Source organism: Abramis brama (assembly GCF_963993115.1).
Source record: "Abramis brama genome assembly, chromosome: 25".
Classification (NCBI taxonomy): domain Eukaryota; kingdom Metazoa; phylum Chordata; class Actinopteri; order Cypriniformes; family Leuciscidae; genus Abramis; species Abramis brama.
In genome coordinates this window covers 20,453,158-20,478,066 of record NC_139987.1, presented here as the reverse complement: position 1 = coordinate 20,478,066, position 24,909 = coordinate 20,453,158, and the positions used below count along the sequence as shown (strand labels likewise).

General features: G+C 38.0%; 1 protein-coding gene across 1 annotated transcript in view; it reads left to right on the top strand.

Annotated features, from left to right (window-relative positions):
• The first annotated feature begins 11,419 nt into the window (after positions 1-11,419).
• Positions 11,420-24,909, top strand: part of nrip1b (nuclear receptor interacting protein 1b) — a 29,856-nt gene continuing 16,366 nt past the window's right edge. Inside the window, exon 1 of the mRNA XM_084104446.1 lies at positions 11,420-11,613. The gene's annotated coding sequence lies outside the window, so the exon portion shown is untranslated. The remainder of the gene's footprint in view (positions 11,614-24,909) is intronic.

Below are 24,909 nucleotides of genomic sequence, written 5' to 3'. Positions count from 1 at the left end.
TCCAGGGAGTACTTATGCTGCCTTCACATGCAATCAGAAATGTCCTACTTCCCACTTCTTAAATTGCGATTACAAGCTTGTCACATTCAAGTGCTTTGTTGTCAGAAAGAACAGGAATCATAGAGGACACCAGGTTTATTTTTGCCTATTTATTGGGAAAATCTTATTAACGCCAAAATGATATTTAGCGTCCCATTCATTGACAACTATATAAACATTTACCGCGCTATCTAGATCATCAACGATTCTGGAATTTCAGTCAAGTACAGGCTATTTTCAGTTATATGAATGAACTTATATTTAAAATTATATTTAGTGTAAATAAATACTGAACGTTCAAGAGATAGTCTGCATATATAATCCTAAATTGGATATGAATTTGAATTGAGGAAGCAAACAGTGTAGACATAAAATTGGATTTTTAAAATGAAGTAGAATTCAAATGAATTGAAATTCAAAGAAATCCATATACTGCAAGTATGTTTTGTATAAAAAAGACATCAAAAATGACAAATTATTAGCTTGACAAAGACTTGTTTGACAAAACACTATCATATGGCTAAAGAAGAATTAAAATATAGCACATAAGTAATACTGTCTCCTATTATGGTGTTTTAGTGGTGCAGTGCTTTTTTCTGCTTGACAGAAGCCAGGCCATTACGCTTTCATTGCATTCAAGCAGCATAAACATTCCTCAAAAATTCTCTCCGTGCTTCATGGAAAAAAGAAAATCATGCAGGTTTGGAGCGACATGAGGGTGAGTAAATGATGACAGAATTTTCATTTCTAGATGAACTATTCCTTTTAAAGGCCGAGGAGGAAGATAAATACAGTGAGACTGAGCGAGACAGTGAGAGAGGAGTGCGTGTGTGAGGGGCGGGTGAGATTTTCACAGTGTGAAGGACAAAGTTAGTGACCCGTAGATTATTCAGAGGAGATTGTGTTTCAGGGCCATCTGAAGGTCAGACTGAATATTTTATCTCTCTGCTCTCCATAATTTGCTTTCAGCAGTTGGAAACTGTTTAATCACAGACGGCTGCATAGAGGTCATCCTTACATCAACATTTGATCTGTTAGCAGCATAAATTATAGGGGAGCTACAAACTTCCTTTTTTAATAGCAAAATATTTGTAGAGGGCCAGATGTTACTGACTGATTTGCAACTGTTTTGTAACCTGACGTATTTTATAAAAAAAAACTCTGCACATGGACTTCACACTAGAGGCTATATTTGTTTGCCGGACGCAGATAACAGTTGTGCAATGAGGGGTCAAAAAAGGTCCCCACTTTCACACTATGAAGGGTCATGGCTGCTATTGACTGGAGCGCAAGGTTGATGTGACTCATTTAAACTCCATTTGTATTTGTCCGGTCAGTGCATTCCACCTCATTTCATTTATTTAATCTATGATATGTACCTAGAATATTCATATTTTCATTATACTAATTTATAATGCTTAATCTATGCACATATGATGACGTTTAAACACGGAAAGCAATATGTCATTGATATCACGGTGTCTTGGAAATGTACTTGTGTAGCAGTGTAGTCAGCAGTCATTGATCTGCAGTGCCGTATGCTGAGATTTCCCCGGAGTGGATCAACCCGACTGCCTGTGAGCATCTCAGAGGGACGAGAAATACGCCTGGGACTGCAGTGCTGTCCTAGTGCACTATCACTGTATCTACGCTGCAAGTAAGTGATGTGACACATCAAAACTAGAATACACCCATTACAGGACTGTATCACATGGGCTCCACTGCAGTTCTGGGTAGTAACTGATTTCGTGTAATCTGGATTACATAATTAGATTTCAAAAACAAAGTACTTGTAATTAGATTATATTACGTTTTAAAATACAGACTACACAGAAATCATTTCACTTTTAAGGAGGGTTTTCTCAACATGCAAGTCCTGACGAACACATTCTGAACAGATTTCAAAATACTTTTTCCTATGTTTCACAGGTAAGGCTTAAGCCTAGTCCCAGACTAAAATGCATGTTTGAGCTGTTTTAAACGAAAGCAACTTGAACTGACACTTAAAATTTGCCAGTGCTATTGATTTGTCTCAAGATGCACACCAGTAATGTTTGTTTCTAATGCACGTTTAAAAAAGCTGCTTAATTGTCCTAATTAAACAAAGGCCTAATCCTGGCTTAATCTAAGCCCTGTCTGTGAAACCAGGTTTATGCAAATGGAAAGAATTTGCATCATACACTAAACGATTGAGGATCATACACTTTCATATCGTTCTGAACACAACTAACTCACACAGAAACACAGGAGATCATCACAGTAGTGGTGTGTTTCCGTTCGCCATCTCAGAGTCTTCTAAAAAAATCAGCATCCTTAGAAACGCTTTGAACAACTCAGAACGTCATTGGAGAAAGGCATATGGTTCATCATAACATCCCGCTATATTGCTAAATGTACACGATTTTTCATATCAACAGAAAAATATACCAGGATAACCTGGCTTCTCTTGAGACTCCCCTGCTTCACAGCACAGTTAATGATATGCTAAAGCCCGCACCCCTCGTGACGGGATTGGTTACAAGGTAGTTTGTGACGCAAGAAACACCGTCGATTTCAAACCGCGTTTTTGAGACTGACTTTGTCACTGCAGCAATGGTGTTGACTTATGAATTTGCACATGGTTTGTCTTAAAGCATATTAAAATCACCACATAGACATATAAACAACATTAAAAACTTGATTTTCACCACAGGGGGACTTTAAGGAGAATATATATTTGACAAAACAGTAGATGGGCATTCAGACTAAATTGTAATTTACACTCACCTAAAGGATTATTAGGAACACCTGTTCATTTTTTTTTCATTAATGCAATTATCTAATCAACCAATCACATGGCAGTTGCTTCAATGCATTTACAGGTGTGGTCCTGGTCAAGACAATCTCCTGAACTCCAAACTGAATGTCAGAATGGGAAAGAAAGGTGATTTAAGCAATTTTGAGCGTGGCATGGTTGTTGGTGCCAGACGGGCCGGTCTGAGTATTTCACAATCTGCTCAGTTACTGGGATTTTCACGCACAACCATTTCTAGGGTTTACAAAGAATGGTGTGAAAAGGGAAAAACATCCAGTATGCGGCAGTCCTGTGGGCGAAAATGCCTTGTTGATGCTAGAGGTCAGAGGAGAATGGGCCGACTGATTCAAGCTGATAGAAGAGCAACTTTGACTGAAATAACCACTCGTTACAACCGAGGTATGCAGCAAAGCATTTGTGAAGCCACAACACGCACAACCTTGAGGCGGATGGGCTACAACAACAGAAGACCCAGAAGGGATGTTTTCTTGGCACACTTTAGGCCCCTTAGTGCCAATTGGGCATCGTTTAAATGCCACGGCCTACCTGAGCATTGTTTCTGACCATGTCCATCCCTTTATGACCACCATGTACCCATCCTCTGATGGCTACTTCCAGCAGGATAATGCACCATGTCACAAAGCTCGAATCATTTCAAATTGGTTTCTTGAACATGACAATGAGTTCACTGTACTAAAATGGCCCCCACAGTCACCAGATCTCAATCCAATAGAGCATCTTTGGGATGTGGTGGAACGGGAGCTTCGTGCCCTGGATGTGCATCCCACAAATCTCCATCAACTGCAAGATGCTATCCTATCAATATGGGCCAACATTTCTAAAGAATGCTTTCAGCACCTTGTTGAATCAATGCCACATAGAATTAAGGCAGTTCTGAAGGCGAAAGGGGGTCAAACACAGTATTAGTATGGTGTTCCTAATAATCCTTTAGGTGAGTGTATTTTATCGATATATTTTATATATATGAAAAATATAAATAAAACAAGCAATGCGACCCAGCAATTTAATTTTGTTGGATCGCATTGCTTGTTTTCAACATAGACACGTGTGAGAGAGAATGACAATGTGAGTATGTGTGAAAAACAGAGAGAGAGAGTGAGACAGGCTTGTTGTGGACTGCAGACTCCCCCCTTAAATGGGAAGTTTTATCTCTACTACGTACGGCCTGTTAAAACAGCCTCAGACTGTTCCATGCTGCTCTGATAATGAGCAAACAGGGGCAATTGAATGTCAATGCCCCCGTGGGAACAGAGGAAATGTGCCCGGGGGGGCCATGGCCGCTCTCCCCCTCCTCCCCCTGAGCGACCGGAGAGAGAGAGAGAGAGAGAGAGAGAGAGGCGGTGTAACCTTGCGGAGTTGTCTTTTCGTCCTCTGATCGGCTCACTGGGTGAGGGGGGTCTCGCTGACAGCTGAGTTTCCCCCACAGGTGGGCCTCATGCAACAATGCAGATTGGGCTGTTTTAAAGTCAAAGGATGATTTTGACATTCCAGAACTTCATTAGGACGTGACCTTTGGGTGTATTTATCGTTGTAGACTGTTGATATTTCATCTTTCCCAATTTGATTGATAATATAGACATGTTAAAGGAATGATTCAACTATAAATGTAAATTCTGTCACTTTTTATTCACCCTCATGTCATTGCAAAACCCGAATGCTGTTTGTGCAATTTATGTTGTCGAACAAAACCTCAAAGTATCGTCAAGTTATGTTTACCAAAGACCTTTACTCATAACCTGAAAAATAACTGTTATAAAAGCCCATAGGAAAATTTCGAGGGAACCAGCAGTGAATTAGTCTTCCAGGTTGTGACATCATCTCTGCACTACTCTGTTTTTTTATTTTTTCCCCTCTATTTTTACTTTTAGATTTCCTTTACCATTATCTAACGTGCACTTAAAGTTACTAATTTTTACTAGTACTTTACCAAAACACTAATAATTTTATAATACTGTTAAATATAATCTTTAGGAAATCTTAAATATAAATTTTTCATGTTATTTTCATGTTTAATTTAGACAAAAAAATATGATACAATATTTCATATTAGTATATAATACTATTTTATCTTATACTATAATATAAAATATGTAATAGTTAATTAAATTATTAATATTCGGTGTAGATCGATATTGGATTTTGCCGATAAAGAGTCTGGAAAATCTGTCTAATTAACAGAACGGAAGAACACGGATGAATTAAGCAAACAAACAAAAAGATCTGGAACTCTCAGCGTTGATTTTTGCTGGTAACTGGGAGTTCCATAAAGCAACTGCCAATATTTCAGGCGAACTCTAATCATTTTAATTACTTTTAATGTAACATTTTCAATGTTTATTAGCATCATACAGAGCCCCTTTTACAAAACATTTGTGTTGTTTGCGAGCAAACGCAAAGTTTCTCGAGGGCATGTAAAAGTTTTGTGAGCGAACGCAAAACATTTGCGAGAGAACGCAAAAGAATTGAGATATAATTTTTCTTCCCATCTCATATTTTTTTCAGGGGCTCTGTAATATCGCCATTAACATGAAAAATTTAATATAAGTGCAGCTTTAATATTTGATGTATTCCAAGTGTTCTAAAGCAATAGGATAACTTTCAGAATGAATTTTAAATGATATTTGGTCAAGAGACACATAAGAACCAATAATGTTTGATCATGTAATTGACATTTTATGTGATGCAGTGATGCCACTATATTAGATTTGAAAACTACAGTGAAGGGCAGGTTCAGTCATAGCTCTATCAAATGGCTTCAGACTTTGGAAAATAACACATAGTTGAATGAAATCTCTTGAGGGTGAGTAAATATTTAATTTTGGGGTAGAAAAGTAGATACCTCCACACAGAGTTCCTTCTGTTTCATCCACAGTGGAAGCTGAGGTCTGTAACACGCGTCCTAAACACAAACACGATCCCCTATCAACCACAACATCAGAAATCTGACACAGGATGACATGAGGTTCAATAACTCTATCCTTCTAACGCTGGGTAATAAAATCTCACCCAGCTGTGTCACTTAGAAAGCTGATACACTGGCTTTTATAATGTGTTTATTCTCAATCTGATCCACAACAAAGTCCTTCTCGTAGAAAAGAAGAAAATATCGGTGGCTTCTCCGGAGAATGGCGTGTTAAGTTAGAAACAAGGCCAGACGCAACATGACAGGAAAGATGTCAGAGCTTGTTTGTCACCTGATGAGAACCATGTCTCGGTGTCAGTAACATCTCAGACGCGTACGACGCCTCCTCCGAGAAAAAGATCTTCAGGATCGCAGCAGGGAAAAGATCAGAGAGCGAAAGAATAACAACGCCGGAGAGTGCTGTGATGGCACATTCAAATCTCATGGCTGCCTGGAAATGTTTTTACAAGGGGCTCTGTCCTTTCCATCTGATAGTCAAATGAGGCAGAAGAAAAGCAAAGCAGCCCCTCCCAGACCACTCTCTCTCTCTCTCTCTCTCTCTCTCTCTCTCTCTCTCTCTCTCTCTCCTATATCCAGGGATTAACCAAAGACCACAAAGTAGGTCAAGAAGACACGCTCGGAAAGCGCGAGGAAGGATAGACCGCAAACCACCTCTCTGTGACAGGCCAGGACTTGTCCTTCTGCTAGATTTCGCAGCATTTACTCACACGTAGGCTACGCACACCAGCGGCAACCTAGATTTCAAATTTGAGCAAAGACACAGAAGTGACAGCCAAAGTGTTTGAGAGCCTGCGAATGTAGGTTAAATGCTGAAGATGTAAAGATTGACATCCAGAGTAAATACTCTCTTCCCCGTCAGTCACCGGGGAGCTTTTAAACTTATTTATTCATGAAACGACAAGCTCAAATCACTCATCAGTTTTGATTAACGCTGGGAACGTCGTTTCGGAAACCATTTTTAAGGCATGAATGCACCAGAGACGCTGTTCAGAGACGTTCTCAAGACGTCTCTCGCCTCGGAGACTTTTTGTGTCTTTTGAGCCTCAGGGAGCGAAAAAGACTAGGGGAAAAAGGATGAAACCGTCCTCCCGCCTCTTTCTGACACATATCATGGAGATATCAAGAGGCTAACGGTTGCTCTGACGGACTTTGAACCCCTGCGAGTGTAACGCTCGCTTTAATACCTGCGATGATCAGTCGCTGAGCGCTCTGAAAGCTTCCTGTTCAAGATATAATCCTGTGAGGGCTATTTATAGACGTATATTTGGAGCCCTGCAAAAACAGAATATTAAATCTTATGCCTTCATGCCTGTCTGATTATTTATGAATACATCTTTATCTAGGTCATGACTTTGGATGCTGTGGTGATCACATGTGTCGTTTACTCTCAGTTTAAAGGAATGGTTTTCATAAAGCCTCATTCAAGTTGTGTGTGTTTTTTGTTTTTTTTTTGGTATATTTTTTTTTTCAATGCCAGATTGCATAAATACTTTTGCATTGATTAATTAATTCATTTATTTATTTTAATATTTTGCATATGTTATGGGGGGGGTTTTTAGGGTGGGAGGGGGGGTTATGTTTGTTATGGTATGTTTTGTTCTCTTTTTTTTACTAGAATGCCAGATTTTGTTGTGTTTTCGTACACTTTTGCTTGTAACATAACTAGATAGTGATTTTAATTTATATTTATTTATTTGTTTCGTATCTTCATTGATTTTACACCTTCATCCATGCACCTCCAGTGTGATCAAACACAAATAAAAAATAAGTGAGGGGTTGTGTTAGCTAAAGCATTTATATTATTTCCCAAATTTAAAAACAAACAAACATTGAGTGAAAATCCCCAGTGAAAAATAAATATACTAAAATGTATTTGAAATACATTTATTTTATGCTAAGTATACTACAAATACATTTACACATGTATGTAATATAAATATTCTGCAATTGTAGGCCTACTTTTGGTATACTAAACTGGTATACTTAAAGTCTGCTAAATTGGAACAACTAATTTTGTACTTAATGCCACTTTAGTTATCCAGTTTAGTTATTGATATTATTCAAAGTTCATACAATACTTACTTATAGTGATATTAAAAACGTTTTAGGCTTAATATTAAAAAAAAATGTGCATTGTGCAAAAAATTAATTTTAATTATAACATTTATATCAGTATATACACTCACCTAAAGGATTATTAGGAACACCATACTAATACTGTGTTTGACCCCCTTTCGCCTTCAGAACTGCCTTAATTCTACGTGGCATTGATTCAACAAGGTGCTGAAAGCATTCTTTAGAAATGTTGGCCCATATTGATAGGATAGCATCTTGCAGTTGATGGAGATTTGTGGGATGCACATCCAGGGCACGAAGCTCCCGTTCCACCACATCCCAAAGATGCTCTATTGGGTTGAGATCTGGTGACTGTGGGGGCCATTTTAGTACAGTGAACTCATTGTCATGTTCCACCACCACCAGCCTGCACAGTGGTAACAAGGCATGATGGATCCATGTTCTCATTCTGTTTACACCAAATTCTGACTCTACCATCTGAATGTCTCAACAGAAATCGAGACTCATCAGACCAGGCAACATTTTCCAGTCTTCAACTGTTCAATTTTGGTGAGCTCGTGCAAATTGTAGCCTCTTTTTCCTATTTGTAATGGAGATGAGTGGTACCCGGTGGGGTCTTCTGCTGTTGTAGCCCATCCGCCTCAAGGTTGTGCGTTGTGGCTTCACAAATGCTTTGCTGCATACCTCGGTTGTAACGAGTGGTTATTTCAGTCAAAGTTGCTCTTCTATCAGCTTGAATCAGTCGGCCCATTCTCCTCTGACCTCTAGCATCAACAAGGCATTTTCGCCCACAGGACTGCCGCATACTGGATGTTTTTCCCTTTTCACACCATTCTTTGTAAACCCTAGAAATGGTTGTGCGTGAAAATCCCAGTAACTGAGCAGATTGTGAAATACTCAGACCGGCCCGTCTGGCACCAACAACCATGCCACACTCAAAATTGCTTAAATCACCTTTCTTTCCCATTCTGACATTCAGTTTGGAGTTCAGGAGATTGTCTTGACCAGGACCACACCCCTAAATGCATTGAAGCAACTGCCATGTGATTGGTTGATTAGATAATTGCATTAATGAGAAATTGAACAGGTGTTCCTAATAATCCTTTAGGTGAGTGTATTATATTATGTCATTAAATATGTTAATGGATTTGTAGTACACTTAGTATGATAAATGTATTTTAAATACATTTTGGCATATAGTTTTTTTCACTATGGGTTAAAATGGTTTCCATCAGTTTTTGCATTTAATTTCTTTATGAACCACTCAGTAAAGGGTGTTAATAGGAATTATATGTGAAGAAATGCGAGGAAAGTTTAAAAGCGCGAGATTTAAGAGAAATCCAGTAATTCATGTATGCTATATTGTACAGCAGCAGCAGCAGCAGCAGCAGCATGCATGGCAGTAGCAATAACCAACAGCAGCAGTGTAGCTGAACAAACATATCAACATTTTCATATCCATTGCCATGCCAAGCACTCAGAGAGTTGTCATAAGAAATGCTCTCAGTCAGGTGTTATTCAAACAGTTGACAGCACATTTAGTGCACATGAACATCAAGTTCATGATTTAATAGTTTAATTGCAGAGTTTTTTAGTCAGAATCTAGTTTGAATAGGTGTATAATGAAAGCTCCCGAGAGAGAAACTTGACACTTGTTTATTGTACCTTTCAGCTTCTTGACTTTTTGCTGCCATTCTTCCACCCAATTTGTTTAGCTTAAACTATTTTGTATAATTCTGAGAGAGTAAATGTGTATCTGTTGACATTCGACATTATGTTGCCTTCCAAATACTCTCCTAAGTGTGTTTACAGCGCCTGCCTTCGTACGTTTCTAAATACAAATGTAATTTGAGGTTCGAGAGGTTAGTGTTTGGATGTTCAGTGTTAGTGTTAGTGTTAGATGTTTCTGAGTTGCAGAAATTGTCAAACTAAATGTATTCATATGCATTTGAACAGTGAGGTCTTGCTGCCAGCATGCTTATTTTGCTTATTGTTGTCTCATCTCGTGTCATATCTTTTGCTCTCGCTGGTCTCTCTTCCTCTCTGGCCAACAGATACACAGAGGTTAATGCATGGATGGGGCCAGAGGTCAAAGGTTAATGTCCTCTGACACAGCGGCCTCTTCCCCTTGAGACAGTCAGGCGTCTGAGTTCAAATGCCCTGGGCACCCTGCTGGACCTGTGGAACCAGAATATAAACCTGTCCTGCATTTCAATGACAGCAGAGAAGAAAGACATTTCATATAAAGCCATATTGTACAGTAAGACTGGGAATACTTCATTCAGTCTGAGACACTTGTTTGTGGCAATCAGTTCAAAATACTATTTAGAAAGTTCTGCTAATGTTAGATGAATAAACTTTATCAGTTTTCGTTCATCTGATGATGTTAAGCATCCAGAATATCTTCAAACAGTAATATATGAAATCTAACACAAACAGTAATATATTAATACAATTTAAGAGAACTCTATCTTAATATATTTTAAAATGCAATTTATTCCTGTGATGACAAAGCTGAATTTTCAGCATCATCACTCCAGTCTTCAGTGTCACAGATCAGATCATATGATTTCTGAAGGATCATGTGACACTGGAGACTGGAGTAAAAAATTCAGCTTTGTCATCACAGGAATAAATTACATTTTTAATGTATTTAAATACCAATGTATTTTGTTTTTAATGTATTTTTGAGAGAGAGACTTCTTTCAAAAACATTCATTTTTGCATTCATGTAAATAAATAAACCTAATTAAAAAAAAAAACCTAATAAATATGTTTATGCAGAATACATCAAAACCGACCATTATGTTATCAAAATGTCAATAAATCTATAAAATACCTGATTCTTTAAAGGTGGTTATCAACAGGCTGAATTGCAGATGGTATATTGTCCATAAATAATATGTTGCATATGGAGGCCAATCTACAGAATGACTAAAAAAAATAATACTTAAACACACATGTGTCTCTGTTCTAAGGTCAAAGGTTGAAGTTCCATGAACCATGGTTCCGTGAAAAGCTTTGGAGCACAGGTCACCGACTTGAGATGGCGAAGGAATGAAGGGCGGATATTGTATCTCCATTCATGTGGCATTTGGGGTCAAAGTTCAAAGATGAAAGGTCCCCTAAGTTCAAAGGTCAATTTGGTGAGATAGCACAAAAATTGCTGATCTGCTGTGTATGTGAGATCCAGGAACTTGTAGTTGAATAATACTCATTAAAAAAACAATGTAAACATGCTACAACAGAGCGGAAAATAAATATTCAACCTTGGTGGCTAATTTGAAATCTGAACAAATGGTTGAGATTGCCTGTGCAATCACACTTTTGGTCCTGTGAAATAGCTTTGGTGTATTTGTTTTATTCTGTCAAATAAGTCACAGTATAAATGTTTATCCATTTTGCTTATAAAATACAGTATATCAGAAGCCATAAAGGCTCTCCTTTTTTCAGATTACTCCAGATTATTAAGGGTGAGAGGTGAGTTGACGCACAGTCTCCCTGTGCGCGCGCACGTACACACAAAGCGCCTCCTGTAGCTTTAAGCTGCGCTCACTCACTCAGTCAGACAGGGAGGGCAAGAGAGAGCAGGAGGAGGAGTGTGAACATTGCGGAGTTCTCGGGGATTCCGAGAATACACAGTTCAGACTCAGACCCGACAGTCGGTGCCGGAGCCCGATGAGTTTTTGGACTCTTACTTCCATTTGGCGCGGTTCACGGCGCACGGAAACGCTCGCTCACGCACGGATAGCGGAATCAGGTACGTGTAGAGGCGACTCGATGCCCGCCCAGCAGCTGGAAACACTCCGCTGTATATGACTGAGATGTTTGCTGTATGTTTATTGTGATCTTAGGAGGTGCTGATAGAAAAACCGACGCGTACGGAATGCGAGACGCCGTTCACACGGGACGCGTTCTTACCTTTATAAACAGGAGGACGTTGTGGTCTCGAGACACCGTTTTTAAAAGTTGAACAGTTTTTAACTTGACTCGGCGTCTTAAAGACGTAGCCAAAGACGCAAGAACGTGTGCTGTGTGAATCGCAATGGTCGCTTCTGTCATTTAGTTTCCATTTTGTTTCTCTGTTACTGTTAGTGCGATGTTACCGTTTCATTTATGTGCTGGTTGTTATTATTCATAGAAATGCTGGACTAAGAATAGATTATTTCTAGTTTTCTTTTTCCCAAGCCAAATATATTTATGTAATATAATGTAAGACTAATGCAGTGTAAGAAGTCTTAAATTTGGTTTACTGTGGTGATAATGACTTTTACTGATGTCCAATATGTGTGTGTGTGTGTGTGTATATATATCTATATATATATAGATATATATACACACACACTAGATTAATCTGTTCAGAACAATATATCACCTGCTAAGTGAGCTTGTCAGAGCTTGTGTGTGTGTTCTTATGTAGACGACGGGCATAGATTTTGGACTTTGCATTGTTTGTAGTTTTCATAAGGTTTCCTGTGGTTTCAGTAAATAAAAATGGGACTGAAGAGGTCAAGGGTTGAAGTTTGAAGGTAGTCAAAGATCATAGTTTGGGTTCAGTGTTGGTTCAGGTGGCTTTTTTGCTGAAAGAAAAGACCAAAGTTACAGAAAAGCTCACATTTGTCAGTTTCTGCAAAAAGCATAGATGTGCATGTGTTTTAAAGAGATCAGAACATAGTGGATTGAGAAACATTTTCTCTTAGGATTAGCTTATTAAAATCTTTCACTCTCATCTCCATGAGAAAATGTGCATCTTTATGATAATATATTATATAGCCTATACACCCATGTCTCTTCATCAGACATTTGGAGACATCAGAAGAGATGGGAGAGAATCAGGGTGACGGTATTATGTGGCTTCTTAAAGATTGATGCTGACTTGTAATGATGTTATCGTTGCTAGAGAAATGAAAATGAACACACGGCGACCTAATTTATCAGAAGGGATGTCAATAAAATGAACTGAGAGCGGTTAAAACAGTGCTGGGTCATCGTCACCTTAAAATACTATCCTCCTAAACTTCAACCTCAACGTTCTGATGACTGTCCGCTACCTTATGGCTTAGGTCTTTCATATCATCATATGTTTTACGTTTAACAAAAGAGTGATTATCAGAATGTGGTGTTTTTCAGAGCACACACTTAGCAATATTAAAGCACATGGTTCTGCTCGTGCAAAACATAAACTTGCTGGCGTAACATGTCGTAAATCCATAGAAGCCACGGGCGCTTTACACTCATTAACAGGTCAGTTGACAGCTCAGGGACACAGTGGTTGCATGTTTGTTCCTTGTGTAATGAATCTTGTTGTATACAGGGTATATCAGTGATAATAGGTGGCCTGGAGATCAACAAGCATTTGTGCTGTTTATACGAGAGGTTTTGTACACCAAAAGAAAGGATGAAGACGGTTGTCTGGCTGTCTAGGTGTAATGCCTGCTACAGACTGTGCGATTTCAGCAAGCCTATAAGATCATTACAAATCGCACTGTACGACATGGATCTAATAAACTTGGGTACGAGACTGTACGATAATGACACCTATTGAATCGTAGGTTACGACGCGAATTAGTATAGAAGAATAGAACATTATCAGTGTGCGCTAGTGGTAAACAAATAGAGCAAGATGAATCGCACTTTGGCAGTTGTGGTTTTTATGTACGCTGAAAAAAAGAGGAGGAAGCGAAGGAGGAGAATATGGACGCGGTCATGGCTAGGGAAAAGAGGCCAACTTGGCATGCTAATTTTGCAAATGGAGCTTGAGGAAAGTAGTTTTAAGTTTTGGCGCCGTGTCACGTTGATCAATACGCCATTTCATGTTGCACTTTTATTGGCTAGTCAGTAGACGTAGGTTGTAGCAGCAAACACACTATTGAGAGGATCATGTTAAACTTCTGACGCTGTCAGAAAATTATCGCTGGCTATCTTTGGTCGCAAGACCAACCTCTCACTGTACGATGTAGGACCACCGTTTAGGGGTCACGCCACGATTGGTCATCTTTTGTCTGGCACAGCCCAAAATCGAACAATGTTAAAGAGCAGAGTTTAAAATACTGCGATCGTATGAAATACAGGGCACAGATTCTTCTCCCCTCAGCCTTGGGACAGAGGCAGGGCTTTCATTTATAGCGATGCATTGATTTTTGCTGATTGATTTACTGCAAACGATTTATAGTTTGCTGAATTTGCGGTGGAGGTTTGCTGGGAGATGTAACGCCGATAAATCGAGCATCACCACACATTAGAACAATAGCAGTGACCTTAACACACCTACCAATCGACCAATCAATGCAATTTTGAATACTATTCAAATTATACACTTCACCGCCCCTTGCCTGTTCGTATGTAGATTGTATACATATTCATATATATTTTGGCCAATAAATTAAGTTAGCACTACACTCTTAATACATTTTACTATTCTTAGGTCCACTAAAATGATCAAATGTGCTGATACTCCCTAGATCTGGCTATAACTAAATGTTAATTTTGCCTTGTTTCTATTTAGTATTTAGCCATGAGTGTTCTGCAAAGAACGGTGGATGGAAAGCATGTTGGCCGGTTGTAAATGTGATTTGGCCTCCAAAACGGACAAATGCTGATCATGAGAAACATGATCTCAACAACTTGTATAACACACAAGTTAATTTAATATAATTACCCGGCTGATGTCTAGCTGCCAGCTGTATTACTGTATTGCCCACTATGTCCTGAGGCAAGATGGACCTGGAGGTCAAGGAATCCTGGCAGTTGGGTTCAGGACGATTTTACTGCTCCTGGGGGACATTACTAATCGTGCCTTATTTGAAGCAGGTTATATGCTGTGCTAAGTGAAACAGCAGTCCTTTCCAGTGATTCTGGAGTTTTGCCGCTTGGTCGTTTGTCTCTTTGAGCTGAGAGATGAATACATGCAGATTTTGCAGTTCAAGGCCACAGCGTGCCAAGCTGTCCTTCACACCATATTAGTGGTCTGTTCGTTCAGAAACCTTCAAAGCTCTGAGAAGGACATAAACCCTGCAGTAATGCTGAAGAGATGAACACTCACAGAATGATCTGCAATCAGCGCATCAGTAAGGCATTCACAGAGAAGGTGACAGGAATGATCCCAGCTTCATTATTTCTCTCATCTAAAAGCTTTCAGATCGCTCTGGCCCAAGCAATTAACTAAAGAGGAGTTTTCAGAATCTATGAATGAAAGATGGATGTGTGGATTATGAAGACTGCCGCCTGAGGTTGAACCGTTTTGATAAGCATTATGTATGTGTATATGTATGTATATGTGTAATATATATATCTCAGTGTGTAAAGCACTCACTCCTACTAGCCACTGAGGCGGGTTGAATTTATATAATGTATAAAGTTTTCACTTGTAGTCTTTTAAAAAGGCATCTGAAATAATAAACTAAGTGCAATGCAGTGCTGTCATTATATATTGAGACTGATATATCTGAAAAGCTCTCAGTACTCATTTTCAGCAGAATAGATACACAATACCAGCTGTTCTTTCTCTCTCTCTCATCTCTCCGACAGTGAGTTGACACACAAACCCGCCTCCTCTCACTCGCTCATTTTATTTGCTCCGGATGAATATTGTTGGTGTTACAGGGCTTGAATTTCTGCGTGGGATTGTGTGCATTGCACATAATTTTACTTATTCCATCAGATGTTGTGCTCTCAGCCGCCTTTCAGTACTAAATTTGAGTTATTTTTCACTGCTGATTGTCAAATACTCACAAAATAATGTCAAAATGCCGGTCTTGGCGAGTATTCACCTAAACACAGTCAGTTATGTTTTAAGTGAACGTAAAGAGTTGAGAAAGAAAACGCATGTGTAACAGTATAAGGGATCCGTGCATCAGTCTTATAATTTGGCAGCAGGTATATTAGGCTGATCACGGTGCGCTGGGAGTACCCCCCTCCCCCCCCCCCCCCCCCCCCCCCCTCAAATTGTGGCCAGTGAAAATGCTGAGTGGCTAGTAACTTTGGAAAACCACTAGTCACAGTGGCTGGTGAGCCCTGTCAAGCCCTGATTATAATGTATTTTTTTAATTTGTATGCACTTTTTTTTTTTTTAGCTGTGGAAAAGTAAAAGTCCATATAATTAAAGTTAATTGGGTGCAGTGCAGTGTTGCTTTGGGCCCCATTGACTTTCATTGTATGGGGAATTTTCTTTTTCTTTTTTTTTGCATTCTGTCGTGTGCAGAAAAAAGAAAGTATTTTCCTTTTTGTGTGAAATATCTCTTTAAATCACGTGCTTGTGCTGACTCCCCTCGACAAAATCGCAAGTAGTCACGGGTAGAAGCGGCGACCACTTATGATGGTATCACGTGAGGTGGATGTTACTACCAGGCGTAAACATGCTCTTTATCGCAGCTTTTGAGCTAATAGCTTCCTGCTTCTGTGGATGTCATGGGGCCTTTGTCATAGTTGCTATGACTCATTTCATGGAGAGATGTCAGGGGTCAAGCTCAGTGGAGCAGATTTTACGCTGCCGTGTGTTTTTGAGCACAGAGCTGCACGCTAAAACCCCAGAAAGTAATAAAGTCCTGTCACTTTTGTAGCAGCCCACCCGTCACTGGCCTCAGACTGCTGAATCACTTAATACTTACTTAAGGGGTTAAAATGAGCTGAGCTGTTGCCAGGCAACAAGGGACACCTCAGCAGCCGCTAGATGTGGGGTGTAGCTATCCGTCCCTCACGCACAGCCAGCGGTGAAAACGTTGAAAGATTCACACCGCATGCCCCTGCTCTCAAAGCACTCTAATGCTTCATGCAGCGAGGCATGCTGGGATATATTATTATGGACTGCTGTTTGTATGCACTCCTGCCACATGAAGTAGACGCGAGGGGAAAGTGTTGGATTTTTGTGTTGAACTAAGACCTTCTCCATGTGAGATGCAATTCCTGTGTGTTCACATCACACACTCCGCATCCCAATCAGCCGCGAGCCGTTGATTAGTCAAGTTTGTTTGTGCGCATCTCTTTCGGTAGTTTTGAGAGATGTCCTTGGACAGACGTCCTTTTGTCCTAGCGGACCGCTCGGGGCTTATGGAGGCAGCGCCTGCTTTCCTGGCATTAACGCAGCGCTCCGACCTTGACCTGACTGATATGACCCGAAAGCTTTTAAGTAACTCTCTAAAACAGGATTCAGTCATGTGACACCATGTTGAAGGGCTTATGTGTCACACTCGCACTCCACTACAGGTTTGGGTGAGTTTTTCATTCATATTGTGAATTCACAGCTTCACCGCTGTGCATGATGAATATTGATTCGGTGATTGATTTTGCATAACACAAAACTGAATAATTATTCAGTTATTGCCTAGTTTCAATCTGGTTAGTGGAAAGAAATATTAGACATAATTCAGTTGTTTTTGCCACATGCTTCTGCTATGGTTGGGCAATAGAAATATTTAATTTTGGATGTTTATGTATTTGCTCTAAAATGGCTAAAAACTGTTACCAGAGGAATTATTTCAACCCAAAAATGTAATATATATATATATATATATATATATATATATATATATATATATATATATATATATATATATATATATATATATATATATATATATATATACATACACACACACACACACACACACACACACACACACACACACACACACACATCAATATGTTATATATATATATATATATATATATATATTATAATATATATATATATATATATTACATATTGATGTGTATGTATATATGTATATGTATATATATATATATATATATATATATATATATATATATATATATATATATATATATATATATATATATATATATATATATACACACACACATTAATATTACAATATTTATCTACATATTTGTATCTAAATTTTTATAAAGGATTATAAAACAATGAAATTCCTTTTTTGGAGTACATTTATTGCAATAGAAATGAACTGAACTATATCAGCACACATCTACTGTCGCTGGTATAAGGTTCAGTACTCCCAGCGCACCGTGATCAGCAAAGTTTGCCTTTTTCACAAGCGAATGTGGTGCAAGTTGGTATTTTTCCCCCAGTTATAACAAAATCAGTTCTGCTCCAGTGACCTTGAGCTGAAGCCAGATTGGAGTATTTCAGTGAGCTAATGCTGTACATTTGTGGCCATGTAGAAACTGGTTCACCTGTGGCCACTGACCTGTGCTAGATGTTTACATGTGCTGTCGCTCTGCTTGTGTAAGTATGTTTACATGTCTGATTCGGTCACAGAGGCCAGACGGATCTTTAGAGCAGATTTTTTCTTTAAGCCACCTGTCTCTCCATCGGGCTGCCCTCGCTGCTTATATTAAGGTAGGGCTTGCTCTAAATACATTTAAACGGGTTTAAAAAGGTCAATGATCAGTTTGATTCAGCGCCTTGTTGTTGCCCTTCAGATTTGTTTATGTGAATGTGTTAGATTCTCTTTTGGCTCATGTGTTTCTTAAACACTTTATGATGGGCGTAAGCTTCCCAGAGTGATTCGTATGGGTAAAATAGTGATAGACTGAGATATATGATGCAAGCCAATATTTAAAGATTATTATTACTTTTTTATTTTTTTTTGGCAAATGTAAGATAATCAGAAAAGGCAGACAATTGTTAAGCAATTTTGCCCATATTTTGGTGGCATGATTGCGTTTTTTGCCGAGATGTGTGCCGGGTGTTTGCGTTTGAAACTGACAAAATCATTTATGTCAGAGACAGACATATGAGAGCTTGAGTTGTTGTTGGCATTGAGTGCTTGATCGATATCCCTTCATATGCATGTGTTTGTGTTGTTTGAAAATATGTTCTCACCTTACAGTAATCATACACTTTCACAACACTGTCAGCACAACACATCCAAATCACAATTAAGGAACTTGTTCAATAAAAATTTATGTATATATATATGTATACATGTATATATATGAGTGCACATACTCCTCACATTAGTGACGTCCAAGGGTCGAACCTAATTTTTGGCCTTAGTTAAAAGACCTTGCTAGTGAACTGGGGCTCACCTTGTAACTTTTGAGATGAGTCTGTCTTGTTTTCACTGATGAGGAATTGTGTACACATGACGTGTGTGATTCAGGCGGCCACAGTTGGCTCGTGAGCCGTGTTTAATTAAGGCATGTGTTGTGTTCGTTCCTGCCGTCTGATAAGACCCTTGTACGTCACTGATGCGAAGAGCATGTGGACTATGAATACTGTAGAATCTCTCTCTCTCTCTCTCTCTCTCTCTCTCTCTCTCTCTCTCTCTCTCTCTCTCTCTCTCTCTCTCTCTCTCTCTCTCTCTCTCTCTCTCTCTCTCTCTCTCTCTCTCTCTCTCTCTCTCTCTTGTTTATGTTTTCTCTTCTTCTTTTGCTGAGCTGCTGCCTGATCAAACTTTGCAGCAGTCTTCATACACTCTCTTTTAGAGGAAAAAAAGAAAGAAAAGTGGGCCATGGTGACCTATTTTCCTCACAGTTCAGGGAGGCCGAGGGTTGCGGTGCTGCAGTCAGTCAGATGGGGTGCAGGGGCTGTTGCCAGACGCAGACACACAGAAGTGGGTCAACGGCAGGGACTGTGTCTTGTAAACGGCTTGTCGAACAGTAGAGAAAGCTGCAAATGAAGCACATATTATGTGCCCAGAACTGTTCATGGAGGTCTGCGGTCTCTCAGGACCTTCACACCCATTGCCTCCACTGGGACAAAAGCTGAGAAAATACAATATCGTCTAAGTTACAGTTTAGAAACAATGGCTATGCTCAGACAACAGCTAAATACAGTTGTCACTCTTGTTCTGAGTGCTTATTCATAGATGGATAGGTAACACTTTACAATAAGGTTCATTAGTTAACATTAGTTAATGTATAACTAACATGAATTAACCATGAGCAATTCATTTGTTACTGTATTTGTTAATCTTTGTTAATGTTAGTTAATAAAAATATAGCTGTTCATTGTTTGTTCATGTTAGTTCACAGTGCATTAACTAATGTTAACAAAATTTCAGTGGAGTATTGGTAAAATTAGCAACGATTAATAAATGCTGTATAAGTGCAGTTCATTATTAGTTCATGCTAACTAATGTAGTTAATGAACCTTATTGTAAAGTGTTACCAATGGATATATGTATACGGAGATATATACTTTATCAAATAAAAAATATTTATTAAAATAATTATAACTATAATATCAGAAATTAAATATATTGTGTGTATGTATATTTACTTGATTATATTTATAAAAAAAATGTATCTGTGAGATATTGAACTGATTCTCTCATTGTTTCTTTAACATCTCAAATGTTGAAACATGGCAATTGTAACAACCTCAATATCAGTCCCGAACAGAGTGATGATACATTACCCCAGAAATGCTGAGAAAACGTCCTCTCCTTTCCTTCAATAGTTTTAAGTTTGAAACTGTGTATCAGTTTTACAATTTGACTGACGACTTCATGATCACCATGATTTCCCAAAGTCGCTGAACGTACGAGGTGAGCTCACAGTTCAATTCAAGTGTTTTTTAGTTTTTTTGTTCCATAGCTCAGGGTAATTAAGATGACATCAGTATCTCCACACTGGTGAAAGCCAGGAGTCATGGGAGAATCACTGCATCATCATTACGCTCCTGGACACAGATCCCAGTGGGCGTGGCCTTTTATGACCGATTGTTGTTTTTGTCGACCGTAAAAGGTCAACGGATCCTTCAGCGTACTGAGAGAAAGCCACAGAGCAGGCGACTGGACTCTGGAACCCAAAAAGCGTCTCTTTTTGAATAATGACCCTTTATATTGCACTGTTCAATATTTGATTTAAGTGAGCTGTTCTGCATCTAACAGACACAGAGAGACTTTGACCTGACCGGGAGTTTCAGTATTTGAGATTTTGAGTTGTGTGTACACACACACACACACACACACACACACACACACACACACACACACACACACACACACACACACACACACACACACACACACACACATATACATCATGGCTCTTATCATGAGTACTGTGAGTTATGGAAAGCAGGTTGGCCTGCTCTGAAAGTGTAGGGCGGCATGATTGTAAAACATGGCAATTGCAACGACCTCAATATCAGTCCCAATCAAGCGATGACACATTTCCCCAGAAATGCTCTGTAGTCCCACTTTCCTTTAACTTTGAGAAATATTCAACAAAATCCTTTGAGTTTTATTTTGGATATCCGTTTTTATTACTTGGCAGTTTAAAGAGATAGTTCACCCAAAAAGGAAAATTCTGTTATCATTTACTCACCCCCTTGTTCTTCTGAACACCAAAGGATATATTTTGAAGAATGTTGGTAATCAAACAGTTGACTGTAGCTATTGACTTCCATAGTATTTTTGTCCTACTATGGAAGTCAGTGGCTACCGTCAACTATGTGGTTCCAAACATTCATTGATCAGTATCAAGTATATCAAGTATCTAGTGTCTAGTTGTTGAAGACTGTTCTTATTAGTGGTTCAATATATTGAATGAAAATGATTGAAGTTGAACCCAATTCAATTCGCTTTGCATGCTTATTGTTTCCTGACAGCTATAAGAATGAATAATACATAATATGGAAACTATCCAGTATTATTAAAGTATTAAAGCAACGATATGAATATTTAGAGGTATATTTTAAGGTGTATTCATATTGATAATTAAGATTAATAGTTAATTTACAAAGTGTTACGATTGTACTCGCAACAGAACCAAACATGCTTTTTATATGTAGGCTAACATTTTATATATTTCATGATATTTATATGAATCACTATAATATAACCTTTAATAAGTTAAACTCTGTAGTAACTAATTTAACTAGATGCTGATGGGCTCTATTATTTGGCTTTGAAAAAATGCTACAGTCGAACTAATAGATAACTTTTTTTTTCGATTATTATGCATTTATTGATAAAGTTGTTTCCTAAGTGTTAAAATAAAAAATCTGAAATAATACCATTTGTGATTATTTTACCATTTACTGTGGAAATTGTCATATGGACATAATTTTTTCCAGTAGTTTTTTCCCCCAAAGAAATGTGTAAATTGTGATATTGTTTTTGAGAAAATGTTGTTTTGTGTTATTCAAAATGTTTGCTTACATCGTCCATCCCTATAGTGTCTTGTTGTTGCTCCGTTTCTCGTCATGTCTACAGCACTGCTGAACCATGGTATAATCACTGTAACATCTTTTATGACTTATTGCTTCCCTGCTCACTTCCCTAGTTTGAGCCTGATACTAATAGCCCCACGGACCCGATGCCTTGGCACGAATGACCTTTGGTCTAATTGAGTGATACATGACGATCCTGGTGGGTGTTCCTGTGGTAATCTGATGAATTCCAGCAGAGGTGAGGAGAGCGGTGATGTCTTGGACTCCTGCGCGCTACCAGAGGAGTCCATGGCAGATGGTTTCCAGCAGGATCACATATGACATGCGATAACGTTACAGTCAGGAAAGGTCAGTCGGCACGGCACTGCAGAGTCTCCCGCAAAGGACACGATCCACACGTTCCCGGGCCGGGCGGGATTCATGCATGTGCGTTGTGTTCCTGTTAGTTGCGAGGCAGGGTTAAACATGACATTTCTCCCCTCTTCCCCCACCTTGGTGTCAATGTACAGAGGACAGTCCAAATATTTGTTTAAAGTGATGAACCTTGTGCAACCAAGGGCACTGCATTTGCATGATGATAAAAGGCGCTTTATGCTCTCCTGTAACACGTTCAGTGCGTCATTTTTTTATTTGTATGCCATTTCTTAGTTCAGAAAGGCACTGGGGATGCATATGGCACCAAAAACTATTTTTTCTTATAGTTTCTTTGCACTTTTATTGAAATAATGAAGAGTAGAGGTGTGAAATGACACAAACCAGGATACTGGTTACGGTTAGTGCTAGTTTGGTGCAGGTCTAGCTTGTGGACCAGCAAAGCCATGATGTTCACCTGCAAAACATGTATGTTGACCCTGTTTAGCCATAATCAGTTATTTTAGTATTATATACTTTTTATAGTATATTATAGCTTTTATGTTTATATTTCCATTTTTCATTTCAATATAAGTCATTTTAGTAATTTTCTTTGTATTTCTACACTGTAAAAAATGATTTTATGTCAAAGTAAATAAAACAGAAAAAATCATGTATCTTTTGCTAAGAATAATTTTGTAAAAATGAAAACTTTAGTATATTAAGTAAATCCTAATTATATACTAATTTTTTACTTGTAAATATTAGACATCCAACAGACAAGTGAAATTGACTTCTGACTCTCTGGCATATTTACATACATTAATTAAGTACTTGAAGCAAATTTTAAAAAATCAAGTAAAATTTAGTCCTTGAAGAAAGGAATCTGCGCATGCGCAGAAAGAAGAACACACGCGATGATTGAGGGATTTCGAATCTCCACTCCAACGGCTCTCGACAGGTAAGCAACAGTAAAAAACTGCATTATATTACAGATTTATAATGATTTTTTGATTAATTCAACGATTGTCTTGTCATCACTTCATGCTATACATTTGAAAAGTTTAGTGTTCTTAAGTTTAGAGACGTGCTCCAGAAAAAAGTTCAGAGAGAGGCAGAGGAAAGCACCCTGTTTATTTTACAAAAGCACAATGTTTTATTTCGATTGAAAGTGGAAAAAGTAGACATTTAACAGTTTATTTTTTCATATTTCTTAAGTCTGTAATCTTTATGACCAAAAATGACGGAGTATAAGTCTAATTTGCTGCTATGTGAAAAAAAATCGAGCAAAACGCGCGGGCACTTTTGCCGACTCAAAGAGGGTTAATATAATGACGAGTTAGTTTAGACGTTAGCCATATTTTTGTTTTAAACTTTACGTTTTACACGATTTATCAGTAATTACGCCTAAAATCCATGAATATGTCACTTAAATCATGATCTTTTTGTTTAATATTTGTTATTTTGTGTGCAATTTTCTTTATAGATGACAAATATTGGCCACAAATTAACAATAGGCCTAAGTGAGAAGGTTCTCGTTCCCTCATCGTGCACAATATAATTCATTTCCTCATTCATTTGCTAAATCGTGCATACTATCTATTAAATGGTGCTTTTACTAAATCGTGCCCACGTTGTAAATGACAATAATTCGTACTCCCAAATGCCTAATTCGTAGCCTTGATATCTGCTGTGTGTCACATGTTAGCATTAATGTGTGTAAATTGACTATGAGAGTAAGGTCATGCAGGATGTTTTTAATGATTTGGTTTAAATGAAATGAATAATGTGAATGCAAATTAATTAACTTTTAATTTAAAAGTATTTGCTGTTTACTGATTATTGTTTTTTTCTCTCTCTCTTTTCTTAATTTCAGGATATTTCTCAAATGCATTCAGCCCTTTGTGCCTCTGTTGCTGTAAACCGGTTGAGAGGGACAAAGAGAGAGACCGAACACACTGAATTGTTATTATTGTCATTATAGGTTTCTGTATATGCTTATTTCTTAATAAATTACTCTTAACTGCACATTGTCACAGTATTATTTTGTCACATTATAAGAGTAACATTTAATTTAATTTAAAATAATTACCAGCACTGCATAAAACAAGTAAAATGTATTTAAAATATCAAGTGGTTTTACTTAATTATATTAATTATATCATATTTGTAAGTAAAAATTACTCAATATAATTTAACAGGCCAAGTTATATGTACTTATTCACTTTGTGAATTTTACTCGGCTTAGTTAAGTAGATTTACTTAATTTCCATCAATGTGAAATTTACTTGAAAAAAATTCGTGCAAAAACTTGCCTTATTAAAATTGAGTAAATTCTACTTATTGTTTTTCTCAGTGTATGTAGCTTCTTTTCTTTTGTTTACCTCAGCTTTAGTTTTAGTACTTCAATTTAATTTATTTCAGTTAGTTGCCATGGCAGCATGTCTAATATTTATATTTTATTCTGTTATTTTATTCTTTATTTTTTATTAAAAAAGAGCATAAATCAGTGGATCACAATGGAAGTGAAAGGTTCAATCCGTAAACATTAAAATACCGTTTCAATAGTATATCCACAAAACGTAAGCAATGTGCGTAATG